A 23565-nucleotide genomic window follows, 5' to 3' on the forward strand; every position below is an offset into this window, starting at 1 on the left:
CCCCAAGGAATGGTTCATGGGCTGTAAACTCCTTTGTGGTGGTCAAATGGTGCCCTAACTTCCTCCCATGGCTTGTACTTTGGACTAGAAACACTTGTGCTTAGCCTAGGACCACCAAAAACACAATAAGAATGGGTACTTGAGAGTTTGCGACCGTAAAGTCCTAGTTTACTACCTTAAACTCCTTAAATGGTCCAAATGATGATCCAGTCCCCTTCCAATGCCTTAAAACTAAGGCTAGCATTAACCCACAAGAGTTTTAAGACCATTAAGCATCCAAGAACACCCCACCATGAGTTTACGGCCGTAAACTCATGGGTATATGGTCTTAGGGCCATAATCTCCGTTAGGAGTTTACTCTTGAAGGGAAAACTCCATATCTAGGCCCTATACACCCTTAGATGCTACTCGAGTCACCCTTACGATTATGTATCTATTTATATTACATAGGAACCTCGTGTGTTCTTAAGCCCCGAACTGACACTTAGCATCCAACCGACACATTTCTTGACTGGTGAGTTCATACCCCTACACGTTTTTCCGTGTTTTTAATGTTTTCAGGGGGAGGGGGGAATACCATCAGAAGTAAAAGAATATCATGTACTCAAACTTATTATTTTACTTGAAATGATTCATATTCTATATGCTTTTAACATTAGAAACCGTATTAACCAACAATTTGACTTGTACAGTTAGTTTTCCAAACTGATTGCAAATCATATTATATAATGTTATATTATATATTTCACAAATGATTTTCCATTGTTATTGCTGTTAAATCATTAAGATTAGAACTTTAGACATCCTCTATAACACTCCACAGAGATACGTGAGTGGAGGACCGTCTTTATAATTAGAATTTAAAATAGGATTTTCTGCATTATTACTTGTAAATTTGTTAATCTTAATCATTGGAGACACATCCTCTGAAACACTCCACAGAGATACGCGAGTGGAGGACCGCCCCTATAACGTAATATCTCCTGGATTGGAGAGCGTGACTTGAGTGTATAGATCTATACGGGCTAACTACCGCGCACCTCGCTGCTAGCTACAGTGGGACCAGCTAGTCTACGGATGATGAAAGTCAAAAAATGATACTGGAATTCTTATTTCCATATCTAGTCTATCGTATGGTTATGGAACTCGCAATTTAGATAAAAGAGATTTACTTGTTGGTAATAATGGATCTAGTAAACTAATGACCTTAAGAATTAGTTTACTTCTCACAAAATAGTTTTATATATGTGTTAAAACTAACATACATTTCAAGTAAAACTAACATACATTTCAAGGATAACCAGGTTTTCAGGAAACTTCACTCAATCACTTTAAGTATGGTAGATACTTGTACATTACATTGAAAACAGATAACCAACTACATACTTATAAGTAAAATAAGGGTTTTTCCTGGGATAACTGAACTGTTCATAACCAGACTGTATAACAAACGGATAACTATACTTTACTTATAAGAAAATATGGGATTTTCTTGGATAACAACTTTTTCAGAAAATTAAAGCAAACTTGTTTATTTTCAGAAAACAAACCGCATATGAACTTACCAGCTTTATGCTGATTTTCAAACTGCTTGTATTCTCAGGTCCACATTAGACAGGTACCCGCAATCTTTTGGAGAAGACAGAGCATTTTATCAGACTCCTCTTTACTTTTGTTCAAACTAATGTACAATTAAAACTTGTATTACTTTACTTTCAAACAAATGTATTTAGTCTTATGAAATGTAATGTTTTGTGTTTACTATGCTTACTATGTACATTGGTTGTGATACTCTACATGACGTCCTCCGCCCCGAAACATTTCCGCCATCGGTTTCGGGGTGCGACATGTGGAAACTTGTGTCTTCGGGTTTCTCGGGGATCTCGATAGCGTAAAACTTCTATCGAGGCACGGGTATGGAATCGAGGGTGTCGGGATAGCTTCTAGAGCTCAAGAGAGTGTGTTAGTGATAGAGAAGTTGAGAATGTGTGCCAAAAATCCGGAGCTCATGCACTCTATTGTACGCTGTGTACCAAAAATGTGTGCCAAAAATCCTGTACACTGGGCGTGCTCTTGTGTACGTTGGGCGTACTCTTGTGTACGTTGGGCGTACTCCGGAGTCATCAACGCTTACGACTCGAGTCTAGCTAGCTTGCTAGCCGAAGGGATGAGGTTTTCTTCTGAGTACGTTGGGCATAACCCAATTTAAGTTGGGCGTAAATTCGATTTCAAAACATCTAAATTCCGCAACTTTTGTATACCAGCTCCGATTTTCGTGTTCTTTATATCCATGTGTAGGTGAGACTGTATTCTACAACTTTCATTTAGACTCCTTCGGCTAGTTTTGAATTTAGTTTTAATAATATTTTTTAATAGGTTGGGACTGCTAAAGTTCGTTAAAAATCCATAACTTCTCTATCCGATGTCCATTTTCGTCTGTCATTTTATCGTTGCGAGACTCTTGCCGAGATCTTCCACTTTCATTTAGATTGCATCGGCTAAAAATGGCTCGATCTCTATTTTGAGTTTTTAGCCGTCTACTGGTATTCTGAAACTTCTAAAAATCATTACTTCCTTATATGACGTCAGATTTGAGCGTTCTTTTTATGCATAATCACAACTTAATGATATTGATAACTTTTATTTAGAAGCCTAAAGCTGTTAAGTATATTATTGAAACTTCGTATTTTACACTTAATAGTGTTTTTACCGGTATTGTTACGAATCGTAAAATGGTCATAACTTCTTCGTTATATCTCAGATTCTTGTGTTCTTTATATTGTTGGAAAACACATCATGCTCTTTGTCACACCCCGCTAAAGCGGAAACGCAAGGTATGACAGCGATAACGGTTTCAATGCAAAAGATAAAGATACATCACCATAGCAGTATTTAAAAGTTTACAACCCATAGCTTCAAAAGAAACAAAATACAAGTTTTTCAAAATAACATTGTTCAAAATATAGCTTCATAATAGCTTCAACACGATGCAGCATGCTCTATGATGATGAATCTTTACATCCACTTACTAATTACTTCCTGAAAAAGAATGTAAAACGAGCGTCAACTATGAAAATAGTTGGTGAGTATCACAAGTTTATAAATCGAGGGTACAATAATGCTTTTCGTAAGTACAAGTACATTGCTTTAATGATAAAACAAAGTTGATTGCTATTAAGGTATACAAGTTTATTGCTAGAACGGGAAACACGTTTGTATGTGTATGAGCAAACAATGAGTCTCAACCAAACCTATGACTGAAGCCCTATCGAGATCTATGCTTATCGTTCCATAGATGAATATGGTATCATGCACTCCAGCGATTCGGGCGAGTGAGGAGTTGTCAATTCCTAATAGCGCTATCCATAACGACCATTGGCTCAAAGAGTTAATGGTTAGAGATAAGGGAAGTGCCTTAGTACGATAAGTTCTCATGTTCCGTGTTGCATAGACATACATAAAGAAACATAGCAATACAATAGCAATCATGTTTGATACAATTCAATTTAAATACAACATGCAAACAGTAGTTTTTCTGGACATGCTTTTCCACCCCAAAACATAAAAACCGAAAATAGGGGAGTGCGTGAATACTCACAGTATGCTAAATATAACAACCAAGTTTATAAGAGTTAGATAAATACAACGGATATAAATAGTTTAGGACATGCTTTTCCACCCCAAAACATTTAAAAACATAAAATAGGGGATTGGTGAATACTCACGATGTTTTGTGTAGGCACAAGCGGTACTTCGGGATGCACCAACGTCTTACTACCGGGATCCTACGACATCAAACACACGCACTAGTACGTTTCCATGTCGATATCTAATGCTAATATACTAAACTCTACATATAGGGAAATGCCAATTTATGTTTTAGTATTGGATTTTATATCAATTAGTTACACTTTTTCTGAAGTAATGAAATTCTATATATCGGACGATTAATTACAACCTTGGAATATAAACTTCCAAATTTTTAAGTCCTTATTACAACATAAATTCACGAAAATAGCATTCGAGGGATAAAAATTCTCAAACTTTTTATTTAACTGTTATTACACAATACTAAGCTGGGAAAATTATAAAAATGGATTTCCAAGCTGTTTAATTATATTTTATGATTTTTGAGCATTTATTTCAATAAAAACTGAAATAAATAGAAAACAGTTTCCAAAATTACCCAAACTTTTTATTTAATTGTTATTATACATAAATAGGCTGGGAAAAATATAAAAGATATTTTTCAGTGGGTATTTCTATTTTTCCTTGCTTTATTCCTTTAAATAGTCATTAATTAAAGAAATAATATTAAACAGTTAAAATAAATCACCATAAATTTTTGTAACATCATTTATAGTATAAATATCCTGGGAAAAATATCAAAAGTGGTTTTCATAATGGATAAACTGGTTTCGGGTATTTATGTATATTTAAGTGTATTTTAGTGCAATTAACTTTAGAAAATAAGAGAAAAATAGTTTACAGTAGAGAAAAATATTCAAAATTTTTATGTAACCACCTACTCTATAATATTATATCTTGGTAAGTTTTCATGAATTTTGGATAATCAGAACTATTTCTCCCATTTTTAGTCCATTATAATTACCAAAAATTGGGAAAAATAGTAAAACATGATGGAAAATCTTGAAATTATTTTATGGAGTCACCCATCACAGGTAAGGTATGTGAAAATTGTTAGATACAATTTTCACATCCTATAAAGTGGTTTTTATAATTTATCATGTCCTAAATAAAAGAAAATTAGAAATCATATGAAACAGTAACAAAAATTACTGAAATTTGGTGAGGGGTCATTATTCCCCATAAAGATCATCCATGAATTTATTTAGGATTTATTGACCTATGGAAGTATTTTATATGATTTATGCCCTTGGTTTTAGCAATAATTCTAATAAATCAAAGAAATAACAAAAGCTCTTAAAATTTTCCAGATTATCTCATGCATGCAAGGGCTTTCAAAAGGAAAAATGTAGAAAAATGTATTCAGAAGAGAAATGAGGGTAATGATTCCAAACAATTTAAGAAAAGTTGCATGCAATAATGCATGAAGTGTAAATGTGCCTGAAGTTCATGAATTTGTGTAGCCCATTCAGTGTGGTTTTAAGCCACTAAATTTCAACCATAATTCACTAGATATGTTAAGTTTCTAAGGTATTTTTCCTCAGATTTATGGTTGGGTTTAAGGCCATTGTTTAAGCAAGATAAAAATAGTGATCACAGAAAAAGAGCTGTATGCGCAACCTTTTTGTAAAATCTGCTAAAACTCGGATATTTAATATTTTACAGTGAGACCAGTTGGGTTTGAAAGTTAGCTCGTGGAACTAACCAATACAAAAACAATATCATGATTTGGTTAAGAAATGACTGAGTTATGACTGTTCAAAGTCGAACAAAGTAATCTAGCAGATTGCATGTTTGCTTGTGTGCATTATTAGGGTATTTCAACAAGACCATCATGCATGTCTTTGGTAAGGCCCGATTTATAACACATGCATGAAATGAATGAGCATCCAAGATGTACTAGAAATGGTTTAAATGATTTTGTTCATGCATGAACACAAAAGAAATGGAGAAGAACATGAAATATTAGGTTTTGATGTCACATGATCATATGTGCATCTTTTCCACTCCTTGCATGGGTTTGATCCCGGATTTTCACCATCTCTAACACATGCATTGTGTTATGGTGAGAATCTAAAAACCACAAGGGGAGAATAAAGATTTCTAGCCATGGAAAGGCATAGAATCCGAAAAGTAGAGTGTAACAGCCGGGAATTTCAGGTATTGCTTTAAACTATTTTTGGGGCATAATTAGGAGGGGACTCGGCGAGTTGGTGCCTGACTCGCCGAGTAGGACCACGGTCTTGGACACAGATTCGCGACTGGACTCGACGAGTCCATTAGGGACTCGGCGAGTCGACGCTGTTCAGCTGAAACCCTAGCCGTTTTAATTCTGGATCGTATATAATGTCTTGAAGGCCGTCATGTCTCGTCTTTTGGCCGATTGAAGATAACCTAGGAGTCTGTGGGCATCTGGAGCAAGGGTGAGGGCTAGTGGAAGCTTGAAGAGGTTGTTAGACAAGGAGAGGCAAGGTGGTGATTAAAGGAGGTTCAAGGGGTCGAGCTCTGAAGGTTGGGGACATAGGGAACACGTTTTCCAGGTAATCCTCAGATCATTTCTTAAGTTTTGGCGTTGTATACGAATCTAGGGTTTAGGAAACCCATTTAAGGATTTGATAGATTATAGTGTTGTTACAAGTGTTTAAACCCCTGTAATAGTATATGTGAAGGTCCAGGAAGCCCCATATCTATATATTACGGAATCATGCGAATTACAGGAGGCAGTTGATTGACTGCATGGCGAGGACTCGCCGAGTCCAATGATCAGACCCGACGAGTAGCTTGAAGATTCACTAGGACTCGCCGAGTTGTTCTTCAGACTCGGCGAGTAGCTTGAAGACCTACTGGAACTCGTCGAGTCATTCTTTAGACTCGGCGAGTGGAGTCGGCGTGTCTAGACTCGCCGAGTTGCCTTTGCACTCGACGAGTCCGGTCAAGTTGACCGTTGACCTGTATGTAATTTAGTAGGGTCAGTTGTCTTGTTTGATAAGATCATTAATAAAGGTATGTGGTATTATAGGGAGCCCGCAGATTAGCGGATCGAGGGCGAGTAGCTCGAAGGGTTTATAGCTTGCATACTACGAGGTGAGTCTTCTCACTATACTTCACCCGGAAGGGTTTGACTGCATGACCGGAAGGTCGTATGTGTTATATTTATGCTATGTCTAGAGAGGTAGATGCTTTATATGTGATGTATGCTTATACGGGCCAGGAGGCGAGACTTTATGTGATAGAAAGAACGGTATGATGTATGACTTATGTGTTATGTGTGATATGTTATATGTGTTATGTTTTATACTATTATGGGCCGGAAGGCAAAATACTATGGGCCGGAAGGCAATATAATACGGGCCGGAAGGCGATATGTTATGGGCCGGAAGGCAATTATGTTACAGGCCGGAAGGCAATGTTATGTGGACCGAAAGGTCCGGGCCGGAAGGCGTATGTGGGTAAGTCGTATACTGGGGAACTCACTAAGCATTTATGCTTACCAGTTGTGTTTATGTTTTTCAGGTACTAGTGATGACCGTGGGAAGGCGCCGGCGTGACACGTACACACTGCCATTGTTGAAGATCTTGGGGATTCGTTATTTATATTTTTGCAATAAACTTGGAATAAATTCTTTTGTCGAATAATGATGTTTTGTTTTAAATGAAAAATTTATTTGAAAATTTGAGCTGTTACAATTGGTATCAGAGCCTTGGTTTGAGGGATTCGGGTGTACTTTCGGGTGCAACTGAACTCAGACCGGGGATTTGAGGAAAAACCTTTTTAAAATAATAAGGACACAACATTTCATAAATGGTAAGGCGGTAAAACAAGAATGGAGCAGTGTGTACGATCAGCCAGCGCCCGAACGGTAAAGATCCCCAGAATACCTTACAATGCTATATTATGCACTGAATTATGAATTGTTATGCATGCTAGAAGACTAGGTATACATGATAGGACTAGAATGGCCTGTTTTGTGATGCTTTGTCTAGGGAGATTGCTTATATGAGATATTTGGTAGCGTGCAAGTAGATAGTGCATACTAGAGGTAGAGTACTCATTAATCGGGATTTGGGGAGGAAGATTTGGGACAAATACTGATACGGTGTGGTCGGTAGTATTGGGCCCGTACTACCGAAGACACCGGATCAGTGGAAGACCCAAGTAAGAATCCCTGGAAATCGGAGACTGAGTAGGGCGCGTATCGAGTACAATTATGCTTGGTGGAGTCTCTGATGATTTTATGTTGTATTTCAGAGACATCATGGTCATCACACGCAATGGGGCGAGTTCGAGCGGTGCGAGTGACGAGGAGATTCGTCAGATTATTCAGGAAGAGGTAGCTGTGGCGGTTCGGGCTGAGATCCCGGAGATGTTTGGGTCTATTAAGACCACTCTGATGGAGGAGTTTGAGGAGCGGTACGCCGCACTTACTGAAGCTGCAGTCGCTGCCGCTACCGCAGCTGTGGCTGCTGCTAGGCCGCAAGGGGGTGATTCATTGCTATTCAGGGAATTCAGCAACACGAAACCCCCTGAATTTGATGGGACGCAGGATCCGATTGCGGCTATGAGGTGGATCGCCGACATTGAGGGGTGCTTCTATACTTGCTCATGCCCGGAGCACTTGAGAGTACGGTTCGCCTTGAACCAGCTCCGTCTGGGAGCGAAGGATTGGTGGAAGTTCGTGACGGCGAACTTCACTCAGGCAGAGATTTCAGCGGTGACATGGGAGAGGTTTACGGAGATGTTCAGGGACGAGTACGTTCCCCCAGTGGAGAGGGAGCGATTGATTCAGGAGTTCTTGACCCTTAAGCAGGGTACTGATTCCGTGGCAGTGATCACGCGGAAGTTTCATGAGAGGACAATGTTCTGCCCTGAGCTGGTATCTACAGAGCAGTCGCGGATGAGCCGGTATTTGGGCGTTTTGAAGAGGGAGATCCGGGAGTTTGTGTCAAACTCCACCTATCGTACTTTCACTGAGCTTCAGGAAAACGCCAGGAAGCGCGAGATCGAGTTGGAGACTCAGGCGAGGGAGGAGGCTGAGTCTCGGCAGGTGGATCGGCGGCCGGCTCAGTCTCAGCCGGCAGCCAAGCGGACTAGGTTCGCTGATTCGAGGATGGGAGGTCCGAAGGGTCGCACTTGCGTGAAGTGCGGCAGGAGTCATGAGGGGGTGTGTCGAGCTGGTGGTTGCTACAAGTGTGGCAAGGAGGGACATATTGCCAGGGATTGCCCTAAGGGGTTTATGGTTTGCTTTCACTACAACCAGACAGGCCATCGGAAGGCCGAGTGTCCGCAGCTTCGTCAGGGAGCTACACCTACTACCAGGATTACTGAGACCCGACCGGCGAAGGTCGAGGCCCCGAGGGCTCGCGGGAGAGCCTTTCAGCTGACTGCGGAGGAGGTCCGCACGGCGCCCGATGTTGTGGCAGGTATGTCATCATTCACGTATTTACTTAAAGGTCGAAATGCTATGCTTATGTTAATGTATGTGTAGGTACTTTTCTTGTGAACTCTATGCCTGCTCTAGTGTTATTTGATTCGGGTGCGAGTAGATCGTTTGTATCGTTAGCTTTTAGTCAGCACATCGGCATTAGTCGTGAGCCGTTAAGTCGGCCTTTGAGCGTTTCTATTGCGGCTGAGAGGGTGATTTGTGCTACGGAGGTTCTTTGGGGATGTGTGCTAGAGATCTTCGGGGTCGCGTTTCCGATTGACCTAATTCTTATTGCGATGGGGGATGTCTGTGTCATCGTAGGCATGGACTGGTTGAGCCGATTCAGCGCTGTCATCGACTGCGAGCGTCAGCTGGTGACTATACGAGACCCTAGTGGGGGAATTCTTACGGTATACGGCGAGGGTACCCGTTCGGGATCAGCTTTTTGTTCGGCCGCTAGGGCGAGGCAATGCCTACAGCAGGGATGTAACGGTTTAGTGGCGTATGTGATGGATACGCGGGAGATTTCCGAGAGACCGAAGACAGTGAAGGAGGTTCCAGTGGTGCGCGAGTTTCCAGATGTTTTTCCCGAGGATTTGCCGGGAGTACCTCCTGCGAGGCAAGTGGAGTTTGGTATCGATCTAGTTCCAGGGGCTGCGCCTATTGCGAAGGTGCCTTATCGTCTTGCACCTCCAGAGATGCAAGAGTTGTCCTCGCAACTTCAGGAGTTGTTGGGAAAGGGATTCATTCGGCCGAGTAGCTCGCCGTGGGGAGCACCGATTCTGTTCGTCAAGAAGAAGGATGGTTCACACCGGATGTGTATCGATTACCGGGAGCTGAACAAGGTGACGGTCAAGAACCGCTATCCGTTACCGAGGATCGATGATCTATTCGATCAGTTGCAAGGGGCATCTTGGTTTTCCAAGATTGATTTGAGATCAGGGTACCATCAGGTAAGAGTGCGGGATGAGGACGTCCAGAAGACAGCATTTAGGACGCGGTATGGGCATTACGAGTTCGTGGTGATGCCTTTTGGGCTCACCAATGCCCCAGCAGTGTTCATGGACCTCATGAACAGGGTATGCAGGCCGATGCTGGATCGGTCTGTGATTGTATTTATCGATGACATTCTGGTGTATTCGCGGTCTAGAGAGCAGCATGAGGGACATTTGAGGGAGGTCCTTGAGGTACTGAGGTCGGAGAAGCTATATGCAAAATTCTCCAAATGTGACTTCTGGTTACGGGAGGTCCAATTTCTGGGGCACGTTGTAAATCAGGCAGGGATATTGGTTGATCCGGCCAAGGTGGAAGCAGTGATGAGTTGGGAGGCACCGAAGTCACCTTCTGAGATTAGGAGTTTCCTTGGGTTGGCGGGGTACTATCGGAGGTTCATTAGGGACTTCTCCAAGATCGCGGTGCCGCTCACCAGATTGACCCGGAAGGGTGTTACATTTTCATGGGGACCCGCGCAGCAGACTTCCTTCGAGACACTTCGTCAGAGACTGTGCGAAGCCCCAGTACTAGCTCTCCCGGAAGGGATGGAGGACTTTGTCGTATATTGCGACGCATCGATTTCGGGACTGGGTGCAGTGTTGATGCAGAGGGGCCATGTGATAGCCTATGCATCGAGGCAGCTGAAGCCTCACGAGGCGAGGTATCCCACGCATGACCTAGAGTTGGGGGCAGTAGTGTTCACCCTCAAAATTTGGCGTCACTACTTGTACGAGGTTCGTTGTACCATATACACGGACCATAAGAGTTTGAAGTATTTGATGGATCAACCCAACCTAAATATGCGTCAGAGGAGATGGTTAGACGTGGTTAAGGATTATGACTGTGAGATCCTATACCACCCAGGCAAGGCTAATGTGGTAGCCGATGCATTGAGTCGTAGGGCGGAGAGCACTCCATTGCGGGACGTATGTTTGAGATTGACGGTGATGACTCCGGTATTAGATGCTATTCGTGGGGCACAGGCCGAGGTTGTGAAATCTGGGATGCAGAAACAGGAGCGGGTCGTCGGGTTGATTTCAGAGTTCGTTATGGATGGACGGAGACTTCTGACGTTTCAGGGTCGGATCTGGGTACCATTCGTGGGCGGTACCCGTGTTACTTTGATGGAGGAGGCACACAGATCGAAATTCTTGATCCATCCCGGTGCTACGAAAATGTATTTGGATTTGAGAAAGGAGTATTGGTGGCCTTGCATGAAGAGAGACGTCGCCTGGTTCGTTGAGAGGTGTTTGACCTGCCGTAGGGTTAAGGCCGAGCACCAGAGACCGCACGGTAAGTTGCAACCCTTGGAGATTCCTGAGTGGAAGTGGGAACAGATCACGATGGATTTCATCACCAAATTGCCGAGAACTGCCAGGGGAGTCGATGCGATTTGGGTAATTGTGGATAGGCTAACAAAGAGTGCACACTTCCTTGCCATTAGCGAAAGTTCATCAGCAGAGAAGTTGGCAGAGTTATACGTGAGAGAGATAGTATCTCGGCATGGAGTGCCGACCTCGATTGTTTCGGACCGCGATGTACGTTTCACTTCCAGGTTCTGGAAGAAATTCCATGAGGAGTTGGGTACTAAACTGCATTTTAGTACCGCATACCATCCCCAGACCGACGGTCAGAGCGAGCGGACGATTCAGACATTAGAAGACATGCTTAGAGCGTGTGTGTTAGACTTCGGGGGTAGCTGGGATGTGCATCTGCCGTTGGCTGAGTTTTCCTACAACAACAGCCATCATTCGAGCATTGGTATGCCACCTTTTGAGTTGTTGTATGGTAGGAGGTGTCGGACTCCCATTTGCTGGGGAGAAGTGGGACAGAGAGTGATGGGCAGTACAGAGATCGTACTTCAGACGACCGAACAGATTCAACAGGTGAGGCAGAGGTTATTGACCGCCCAGAGCCGACAGAAGAGTTACGCGGACAGATGCCGGTCCGAGCTCGAATTCCAGGTTGGCGACTTCGTTCTCCTAAAGGTTTCTCCTTGGAAAGGAGTGATTCGGTTCAGAAAGAGGGGCAAATTGGGGCCCCGGTTCATAGGTCCATTTCGTGTAGTTGCAAGGGTAGGTAAGGTAGCTTATCGGTTGGAGTTGCCAGCAGAGCTGAATCAGATTCACAACACCTTTCACGTATCACAGTTGAGGAAGTGTATAGCCGATGAATCGGCAGTGATTCCGTTAGAAGATATTCAGGTGGATGCGAGCCTGAACTACGCCAAGAGACCAGTAGCTATCAGGGATCGGAAGATCAAGGTTCTACGGAACAAGGAGATACCTCTGGTGTTGGTTCAGTGGCAACATCGGAAGGGATCGGAGATGACTTGGGAGCCGGAGAGTGAAATGCGGGAGCAACATCCGGAGTTATTCACAGAATGAGACTTCGAGGGCAAAGTCTAGTTCTAGTGGGGGAGAGTTGTAACAGCCCGGAATTTCAGGTATTGCTTTAAACTATTTTTGGGGCATAATTAGGAGGGGACTCGGCGAGTTGGTGCCTGACTCGCCGAGTAGGACCACGGTCTTGGACACAGATTCGCGACTGGACTCGACGAGTCCATTAGGGACTCAGCGAGTCGATGCTGTTCAGCTGAAACCCTAGCCGTTTTAATTCTGGATCGTATATAATGTCTTGAAGGCCGTCATGTCTCGTCTTTTGGCCGATTGAAGATAACCTAGGAGTCTGTGGGCATCTGGAGCAAGGGTGAGGGCTAGTGGAAGCTTGAAGAGGTTGTTAGACAAGGAGAGGCAAGGTGGTGATCAAAGGAGGTTCAAGGGGTCGAGCTCTGAAGGTTGGGGACACAGGGAACACGTTTTCCAGGTAATCCTCGGATCATTTCTGTAGTTTTGGCGTTGTATACGAATCTAGGGTTTAGGAAACCCATTTAAGGATTTGATAGATTATAGTGTTGTTACAAGTGTTTAAACCCCTGTAATAGTATATGTGAAGGTCCAGGAAGCCCCATATCTATATATTACGGAATCATGCGAATTACAGGAGGCAGTTGATTGACTGCATGGCGAGGACTCGCCGAGTCCAATGATCAGACCCGGCGAGTAGCTTGAAGATTCACTAGGACTCACCGAGTTGTTCTTCAGACTCGGCGAGTAGCTTGAAGACCTACTGGAACTCGTTGAGTCGTTCTTTAGACTCGGCGAGTGGAGTCGGGGTGTCTAGACTCGCCGAGTTGCCTTTGCACTCGACGAGTCCGGTCAAGTTGACCGTTGACCTGTATGTAATTTAGTAGGGTCAGTTGTCTTGTTTGATAAGATCATTAATAAAGGTATGTGGTATTATAGGGAGCCTGCAGATTAGCGGATCGAGGGCGAGTAGCTCGAAGGGTTTATAGCTTGCATACTACGAGGTGAGTCTTCTCACTATACTTCACCCGGAAGGGTTTGACTGCGTGACCGGAAGGTCGTATGTGTTATATTTATGCTATGTCTAGAGAGGTAGATGCTTTATATGTGATGTATGCTTATACGGGCCGGGAGGCGAGACTTTATGTGATAGAAAGAACGGTATGATGTATGACTTATGTGTTATGTGTGATATGTTATATGTGTTATGTTTTATACTATTATGGGCCGGAAGGCAAAATACTATGGGCCGGAAGGCAATATAATACGGGCCGGAAGGCGATATGTTATGGGCCGGAAGGCAATTATGTTACGGGCCGGAAGGCAATGTTATGTGGACCGAAAGGTCCGGGCCGGAAGGCGTATGTGGGTAAGTCGTATACTGGGGAACTCACTAAGCATTTATGCTTACCAGTTGTGTTTATGTTTTTCAGGTACTAGTGATGACCGTGGGAAGGCGCCGGCGTGACACGTACACACTGCCATTGTTGAAGATCTTGGGGATTCGTTATTTATATTTTTGCAATAAACTTGGAATAAATTCTTTTGTCGAATAATGATGTTTTGTTTTAAATGAAAAATTTATTTGAAAATTTGAGCTGTTACATAGAGAAGACTAAGAAGAAAAAGAGGTTTAACCATGAAACTATGGAAGAAGATGTTGTTTACCTTGGTTTTGACCTTGAGAGAAGTAAGAACACTTCAAGGGCTTCACAATCTCGAAATTTTGCAGAGAAATGAGAGGATTTTCGTGAGTTTAGAGAGAGGGAAGAAGAGAGTGAAGTGTGTGAAGAGAGTGAAGTGAGAGAGTGAAGAGGGAAGAGGTGGAGTAAGGGTTTAAGCTTAATGATTGTGTTTTGGGGAAGAGAGAGGGCATGGGGAGAGGTGATGGCCGGTTTTTGCATGCATTTTGGCCTCCTCTCTCCTAAATTTTAAACTTTTTAAACTTCCCTCCTATATTTTATATAAAAACATTCATTTTTATAAAATGTTTATTAAGCAATTTGATTTATTTAAAAATCTTGTTTTCAACAAATAATTTATGATTAGTACTTGTAATTTATATTTCTAGTTCATTGGTATAATCCATAATTTGATTGATAAAATTTGATATTAGGAATTTTATAGCCAAATTTTATAAAGTTTTTAAGCTTTATAATTTATAACTTTGGATTTTTGGCTCTTTAGGGTTTTTGGAATATTGTTTGATATTCAACAACATGTTGAAGTATAATTAGAACGTTTTAATTTATTTTTAGAGTTTTATACCCTATTTCAATTATAACAAAGCTTGAAGCTTTATTCTAATTATAGTATTAGCATTTCCTATTGTAGCTAAGCAACTTACTAGAATTGTAAGTATCAAGTATATTAGTCCTAGACCTTAGTTGGATCCTAGTTTATGCAAGATTTTTGACCTAATTTATACTACTAGGTCATGGCATGTTGTGCATGAATGGTTATTATAAAGATGCACGAGTCCAAGAATGACCTGAATTGGCACTTGTCACACTCTTTATCACATCGTATTCTCAAACTAAGATTTTTGAGTATCCCAATTAGGGGTAAATGAGTATCCCAATTTCCTTTGAACTCAATGACGCACGCTCGTAGCATGTCTTCCAATGTTTGTATTGTTCTCTCTGTTTGCCCATCTGTCTGAAGGTGGTAAGCTGTGCTCAAATCTATCTTGGTTCCTAGTGCCCTCTGTAACATCCACCAAAATCGAGATGTAAAACAACTATCTCTATCAGAAATGATAGATAGGGTACACCATGCAGAGAAACAATTTTGTCGATGTAGATTTGGGCCAATTTTTCCATCTTGAAATCTTCTCGAATGGGGAGAAAGTGTGCAGATTTTGTAAGTCGATCCACTATGACCCAAATTGACTCATGACCTTTAGCAGTTCTTGGAAGTTTGGTAACAAAGTCCATAGATATTTGCTCCCATTTCCATTGGGAATTTCAGGTTGTTGCAACAACCCGGATGGTTTCTGATGTTCAGCTTTGACTATTGAGCATGTCAAACACTTCCCAACGTACAAGGCAATATCCTTTTTCATTCCAGGCCACCAATAGTACTCTTTAAGATCCTTGTACATCTTATCTGCTCCAGGGTGGATGGAGTATTTAGATCGATGAGACTCCTCTAGTACCATGTCTCTCAGGTTGTTAACCCTTGGAATCCAGACCCTGTCTTTAAAATAACGAACTCCATCAGGTTTGATTTCAAATCTTTCTTCCAAACCATGTAAAGTTTCGCCTGGAAGATTTTCCTTGCATAACGCTTTCTCCTGGGCATTAATGATTTGAGATTTCAAGCTTGTCTGAATTACCATTCCCAAAGCTCTCACATGGGAAGGTTTCACTCTTTCTTTCCTACTAAGAGCGTCGGCTACTACGTTGGCCTTCCCTGGGTGATATCGTATCTCACAATCATAATCACTAAACAACTCTACCCATCTTCTCTGCCGCATGTTTAACATTTTCTGATCCAGGATATGCTGAAGGCTTTTGTGATCGGTATAAATGGTGCACTTGGTTCCATACAAATAATGCCTCCATATCTTAAGGGCGAAAACTATTGCTCCTAGTTCTAGATCATGGGTGGTATAATTCTTCTCGTGCGGTTAGAGTTGTCTGGAAGCATATGCAATGACCTTATCTTTTTGCATTAGCACACATCCTAATCCTTGATGAGACGCATCACAATACACCACAAAGTTCTCTAATCCTTCTGGTAAAGCCAGAATTGGTGCATTGCACAACTTGTTTTTCAGGATTTGAAACGCCTCTTCGTGTTTCTCTTCCCAGAGAAATTTTCTATCCTTTTGGGTCAAAGATGTTAATGGTTGAGCAATCCTAGAGAAATTCTCAATGAAGCGTCTGTAGTACCCAGCTAATCCTAGGAATTGTCGTATTTCTATCGGGGTTTTGGGGGCCTCCCATTTCTTGATTGCCTCTATCTTAGCTGGATCTACATGGATTCCTCTTTCACCGATCACATGACCAAGAAAATGTACTTCCCGAATCCAAAATTCACACTTAGTGAACTTGGCATACAATTTATGTTCCTTCAACAGCTCCAACACTAGCTTTAGATGTCTATTGTGATCTTCTTTGGTCCGCGAGTAAACAAGTATGTCATCGATAAATACAATTACAAACCTGTCTAGGTATGGTCTACAGACCCTATTCATCAAATCCATGAATACAGCGGGTGCGTTCGTTAGTCCAAAAGGCATGACTAAAAACTCATAATGTCCATAACGGGTTCAAAATGTTGTTTTGTGAATGTCCTCTTCGTGAATTCTTAGCTGATGATACCCTGACCGAAGGTCGATTTTTGAGAAGTAGGAAGAGCCCTGCAACTGATCGAACAAGTCATCTATTCTAGGGAGGGGATATCGATTCTTGATTGTCAACTTGTTCAATTCTCTGTAATCAATGCACATTCGGAACGGACCATCTTTCTTTTTGACGAATAACACTGGGGCTCCCCAAGGTGAAGAAGTTGGTCGAATAAACCCTTTGTCTAGAAGTTCTTGAAGTTGTCCGGATAGTTCTTGCATCTCGGATGGTGCAAGGCGATATGGTGCTTTTGCTACCGGTGCCGCTCCGGGAATTAAGTCTATCCGAAATTCGACCTGTCTATAAGGGGGTAGACCGGGCAATTCCTCCGGAAATACTTCGGGATAGTTTTGAACCACTGGAATCTCCTTGAGTTGCTTAGCTTCAGGTTCTCTTTCTAGCACGTGGGCCATGAATGCAATACAATTCTTCTTCAGGTACTTGTGAACCTTCATGCTTGATACTATGTTTAAACTTCTTCCTGGCTTCTCACTGTGTATGATAAGGGTTTCTCCATTAGGGAGAGGCACTCTGATGACTTTCTCATAACAACCAATGTCCGCTCTATTTTTGGATAACCAATCCATCCCTACTATCACATCAAAACTACCTAGCTCTATAGGAATTAGGTCAATGCTAAAGAGTTTATCAGCTAAATTCAAAGTACAACCAAGAATTATATCACTAGCCCTAATTTCATACCCATCAGCAAGTTCAATAGCATAAGCATTCCTCATCTTTACCGATTTCAAGCCAATTAACAGTCTAAATGCTAAAGAAACAAAACTCCTATCTGCTCCCGCATCGAATATTACTGATGCAAAATGGTTGTTCAGGAGGAACGTACCTGTTATCACTTCAGGGTTCTGACGAGCTTCTTCTGCACCAATCACAAAGGCTACACCTCTTGGCTGTCCAACTTGATTTCCTTGAAAGTTTTGCCTGGCTTGGCCTTGTCCATTGTTACCAGGTCCATTGTTCAGTTTAGGACATGCTCTACAGAGATGATCAGTACTCCCGCACTCGTAACATGTCCTTTTTCCCTCCTTATTCACCTTACAATACTTCGAGTAATGGCCTGTTTGCTTACAGTTTTGGCACACCGGGCAAGCTCCCTTGTGATGGAAGTTACACTTATTGCACTTCGGAAGCGGCCCTGAGTACTGCTTTCGCTCCTACACTTCTTGTCCTTGAGTTTTCACTGGTTCTTTCTCCTGGGCTCTTACCATAAAGTTTCTTGAGACTTTCTGCTTCCTCCCTGACTTGCCTCCATACTTTTTCTCTCCCTGATCTGCTGGCTTCCTCTTGCTACTAGAGCTTTCCTTTGTCGATGCTCCAATCCTCATCACATCACAATCAGTAATAGCCCACCAAGCACATAATATGATGTCATCGCATGACCTGCCTCTCGTCTAGCAGCACTAGCACTATTAGCAGTCTCCATCGAATGTTGATACAAGATTCCCATCCCTGTCATTAGTTCGTTCAATACCTCCTGTTTCCTGGCTATTACAGCGAGGCTGTGGCACAGATCCGCTGCCATCAAATGCATCCTCTGGGACTCCTCCGGGGTCATACCTGGCTGTCTGAGAGGTATCCCTATGACTTGCTGAGGTGAGGGTGCTCTCGGTCCTGCATCGCTGGGTTCTGCTCCGCTAGGTCCTGCCGTGACATGTTCTGCTGTGCTGGCGGGTATCCTTCCTGGAATGGGAACACTCTTCCTCGCTGTCCTCCGAATGCGAAGTCCATAGAGCGGTGGCTGTGGCAACACCGATGTCGGTGATGCCTCGCGTCGTTGACTCGGGGCGTTGTCATTGCTGATCTCCACCGAGTTCCCAGTATCTTCCGTATCCTCTGATGGGTCTTCTTCTACCGAGGCGGGGGGATTACGTCGAGGGATAACAGTGACGTAGTCGGATTCATCGGCTGAGGCGGTAGCGTGGGAAGATGACGAGGTTGACATAGTGGACTGTGACATAGTTTCAACGAGATATGAAATAAATGACAATGCATGCCTATAATATGCAATGCTTACACACACCAAAATTAACCTTTTGAAATTTTGAAATAAAGTTTTCTCAAATATTTTTGTTGAACATATTCCCATTATAATTAGCTCAAGCTTTGTATAAATCTTTTCTTAATTAAACATAGGTGATCAGGCTATGTTTAATCAAGGTCCAATAATACAACTCCCGACCTAATTATACTAGTAATATGTTTGATGTAAAAAGAATTTCTTTGTAAGTTTTAGTTATTTTTCTTAAAGAAAAACCGATGTTCTCTATAACTTTAGCTCTGATACCACTTCTGTCACACCCCGCTAAAGCGGAAACGCAAGGTATGACAGCGATAACAGTTTCAATGCAAAAGATAAAGATACATCACCATAACAGTATTTAAAAGTTTACAACCCATAGCTTCAAAAGAAACAAAATACAAGTTTTTCAAAATAACATTGTTCAAAATATAGCTTCATAATAGCTTCAACACGATGCAGCATGCTCTATGATGATGAATCTTTACATCCACTTACTAATTACTTCCTGAAAAAGCATGTAAAACGAGCGTCAACTATGAAAATAGTTGGTGAGTATCACAAGTTTACAAATCGAGGGTACAATAATGCTTTGCGTAAGTACAAGTACATTGCTTTAATGATAAAACAAAGTTGATTGCTATTAAGGTATACAAGTTTATTGCTAGAACGGGAAACGCGTTTGTATGTGTATGAGCAAACAATGAGTCGCAACCAAACCTATGACTGAAGCCCTATCGAGATCTATGCTTATCGTTCCATAGATGAATATGGTATGATGCACTCCAGCGATTCGGGCGAGTGAGGAGTTGTCAATTCCTAATAGCGCTATCCATAACGACCATTGGCTCAAAGAGTTAATGGTTAGAGATAAGGGAAGAGCCTTAGTACGATAAGTTCTCATGTTCCGTATTGCATAGACATACATAAAGAAACATAGCAATACAATAGCCATCATGTTTGATACAATTCAATTTAAATACAACATGCAAACAGTAGTTTTTCTGGACATGCTTTTCCACCCCAAAACATAAAAACCGAAACAAGGGGAGTGCGTGAATACTCACAGTATGCTAAATATAACAACCAAGTTTATACGAGTTAGATAAATACAACGGATATAAATAGTTTAGGACATGCTTTTCCACCCCAAAACATTTAAAAACATAAAATAGGGGATTGGTGAATACTCACGATGTTTTGTGTAGACACAAGCGGTACTTCGGGATGCACCAACGTCTTACTACCGGGATCCTACGACATCAAACACACGCACTAGTGAGTTTCCATGTCGATATCTAATGCTAATATACTAAACTCTACATATAGGGAAATGCCAATTTATGTTTTAGTATTGGATTTTATATCAATTAGTTACACTTTTTCTGAAGTAATGAAATTGTATATATCGGGCGATTAATTACAACCTTGGAATATAAACTTTCCAAATTTTTAAGTCCTTATTACAACATAAATTCACAAAAATAGCATTCGAGGGATAAAAATTCTCAAACTTTTTATTTAACTGTTATTACACAATACTAAGCTGGGAAAATTATAAAAATGGATTTCCAAGCTGTTTAATTATATTTTATGATTTTTGAGCATTTATTTCAATAAAAATTGAAATAAATAGAAAACAGTTTCCAAAATTACCCAAACTTTTTATTGAATTGTTATTATACATAAATAGGCTGGAAAAAATATAAAAGATATTTTTCAGTGGGTATTTCTATATTTCCTTGCTTTATTCCTTTAAATAGTCATTTATTAAAGAAATAATATTAAACAGTTAAAATAAATCACCATAAATTTTTGTAACATCATCTACAGTATAAATATCCAGGGAAAAATATCAAAAGTGGTTTTCATAATGGATAAACTGGTTTTGGGTATTTATGTATATTTAAGTGTATTTTAGTGCAATTAACTTTAGAAAATGAGAGAAAAATAGTTTACGGTAGAGAAAAATATTCAAAATTTTTATGTAACCTCCTACTCTATAATATTATATCCTGGTAAATTTTCATGAATTTTGGATAATCAGAACTGTTTCTCCCATTTTTAGTCCATTATAATTACCAAAAATTGGGAAAAATAGTAAAACATGATGGAAAATCTTGAAATTATTTTCTGAAGTCACCCATCACAGGTAAGGTATGCGAAAATTGTTAGATACAATTTTCACATCCTATAAAGTGGTTTTGTAATTTATCATGTCCTAAATAAAAGAAAATTAGAAATTATATGAAACAGTAACAAAAATTACTGAAATTTGGTGAGGGGTCATTATTCCCCATAAGGATCATCCATGAATTTATTTAGGATTTGGTGACCTATAAAAGTATTTTATATGATTTATGCCCTTGGTTTTAGCAATAATTCTAATATATCAAAGAAATAACAAAAGCTCTTAAAATTTTCCAGATTATCTCATGCATGCAAGGGCTTTCAAAAGGAAAAATGTAAAAAAATGTATTCAGAAGAGAAATGAGGGTAATGATTCCAAACAATTTAAGAAAAGTTGCATGCAATAATGCATGAAATGTAAATGTGGCTGAAGTTCATGGATTTGTGTAGCCCATTCAGTGAGGTTTTAAGCCACGAAATTTCAACCATAATTCACTAGATATGTTAAGTTTCTAAGGTATTTTTCCTCAGATTTATGGTTGGGTTTAAGGCCATTGTTTAGGCAAGATAAAAATAGTGATCACAGAAAAAGAGCTGTATGCGCAACCTTTTTGTAAAATCTACTAAAAATCGGATATTTAATATTTTACAATGAGACCAGTTGGGTTCGAAAGTTAGCTCGTGGCACTAATCAATATAAAAAGAATATCATGATTTGGTTAAGAAATGTCTGAGTTATGACTATTCAAAGCCGAACAAAGTAATCTGGCGGATTGCATGTTTGCTTGTGTGCATTATTAGGGTATTTCAACAAGAACATCATGCATGTCTTTGGTAAGGCCCGATTTCTAACACATGCATGAAATGAATGAGCATCCAAGATGTACTAGAAATGGTTTAAATGCTTTTGTTCATGCATGAACACAAAAGAAATGGAGAAGAACATGAAATATTAGGTTTTGATGTCACATGATCATATGTGCATCTTTTCCACTCCTTGCATGGGTTTGATCCTGGATTTTCACCATCGCTAACACATGCATTGTGTTATGGTGAGAATCTAAAAACCACAAGGGGAGAATAAAGATTTCTAGCCATGGAAAGGCATAGAATCCGAAAAGTAGAGAAGACTAAGAAGAAAAAGAGGTTTAACCATGAAACTATGGAAGAAGATGTTGTTGTTTACCTTGGTTTTGACCTTGAGAGAAGTAAGAACACTTCAAGGGCTTCACAATCTCGAAATTTTGCATAGAAATGAGAGGATTTTCGTGAGTTTAGAGAGAGGGAAGAAGAGAGTGAAGTGTGTGAAGAGAGTGAAGTGAGAGAGTGAAGAGGGAAGAGGTGGAGTAAGGGTTTAAGCTTAATGATTGTGTTTTGGGGAAGAGAGAGGGCATGGGGAGAGGTGATGGCCGGTTTTTGCATGCATTTTGGTCTCCTCTCTCCAAAATTTTAAACTTTATAAACTTCCCTCCTATATTTTATATAAAAACATTCATTTTTATAAAATGCTTATTAAGCAATTTGATTTATTTAAAAATCTTGTTTTCAACAAATAATTTATGATTAGTACTTGTAATTTATATTTCTAGTTCATTGGTATAAACCATAATTTGATTGATAAAATTTGATATTAGGAATTTTATAGCCAAATTTTATAATGTTTTTAAGCTTTATAATTTATAACTTTGGATTTTTGGCTCTTTAGGGTTTTTGGAATATTGTTTGATATTCAACAACATGTTGAAGTATAATTAGAATGTTTTAATTTATTTTTAGAGTTTTATACCCTATTTCAATTATAACAAAGCTTGAAGCTTTATTCTAATTATAGTATTGGCATTTTCTATTGTAGCTAAGCAACTTACTAGAATTGTAAGTATCAAGTATATTAGTCCTAGACCTTAGTTGGATCCTAGTTTATGCAAGATTTTTGACCTAATTTATACTACTAGGTCATGGCATGTTGTGCATGAATGGTTATTATAAAGATGCACGAGTCCAAGAATGACCTGAATTGGCAGTTGTCATACTCTTTATCACATGGTATTCTCAAACTAAGCTTTTTGAACACTTTAGTTTTTGATGCTATTTTTATTAATTCACATAAGATTACAAAAGAAGTTGACTTTTAGTTAATATATTGATTTGAAATAACAGGTTGTTACAATAACCAGTAAATGCAGGATCCCATGCCTTCTTCTCTCTTTAGGCTCCCAAGGCTTCAAGTTTCCTTCTCAAAACCACAAGTTTTACTCTTTAGGACTCATACACAGTCAAGGAAGGTCAAATATACGGCTAGGGTTTCTTTATAGGTTGTAAAGACGATGAGGCAGGCTTCAAATAAGCCATAGATCCTTGAAATAGGATACAAACCCCTAAAAATTAGGGTTTCTCTCTACAAAGCCTACTCGTCGAGTCGGGGCCTTCCGACTCATCGAGGAGGCTTTAAATCCCGAGTCACCTAATTATCTCTACTCGATGAGTCAGAGCTCTCCAACTCATCGAGTCCATGCACAAACCCTAAACTATAAAATAATTTAAACAATACCTAGAATAGGCATTACTGGTTGTCACACCCCAAAACCAGGAACGGCGGAAACGTTCTGGGACGGAGG

The sequence above is a fragment of the Lactuca saligna genome, chromosome 7, assembly GCF_052625555.1.
Source record: "Lactuca saligna cultivar CGN05327 chromosome 7, ASM5262555v1, whole genome shotgun sequence".
NCBI lineage: Eukaryota > Viridiplantae > Streptophyta > Magnoliopsida > Asterales > Asteraceae > Lactuca > Lactuca saligna.